We start from the raw sequence: 353 nt of genomic DNA, 5'->3' as shown, positions 1-353 counted from the left end.
TGGGTTGAGGTCGGGTGATTGTGGAGGTCAGGTCATCTGATGCAGCACTCCATCACTCTCCTTGGTCAAATAACCCTTACTTAGCCTGGAGTTGTGTTGGGTCATTGTCGTGTTGAAAAACAAATGATAGTCCCACAAAGCGCAAACCAGATGGGATGGAATATTGCTGCAGAATACTGTGGTAGGCATGCTGGTTAAGTGTGCCTCAATTTCTAAATAATTCACTGACTGTGTCACCAGCAAAGCACCATCACACATATGTTCACCTACTAGTCTCGAGACACAGCGGTTGGAACCAAAAACCTAATTTGTACAAATAGACCAAAGGACAGATTTCCACCGGTCTAATGTCC

The sequence above is a fragment of the Oncorhynchus gorbuscha genome, linkage group LG11 (genome assembly GCF_021184085.1).
Source record: "Oncorhynchus gorbuscha isolate QuinsamMale2020 ecotype Even-year linkage group LG11, OgorEven_v1.0, whole genome shotgun sequence".
Taxonomy (NCBI): Eukaryota; Metazoa; Chordata; class Actinopteri; order Salmoniformes; family Salmonidae; genus Oncorhynchus; species Oncorhynchus gorbuscha.
The sequence above is the reverse complement of the archived record's forward strand: the minus strand, read 5'-3'. Positions refer to the sequence as shown.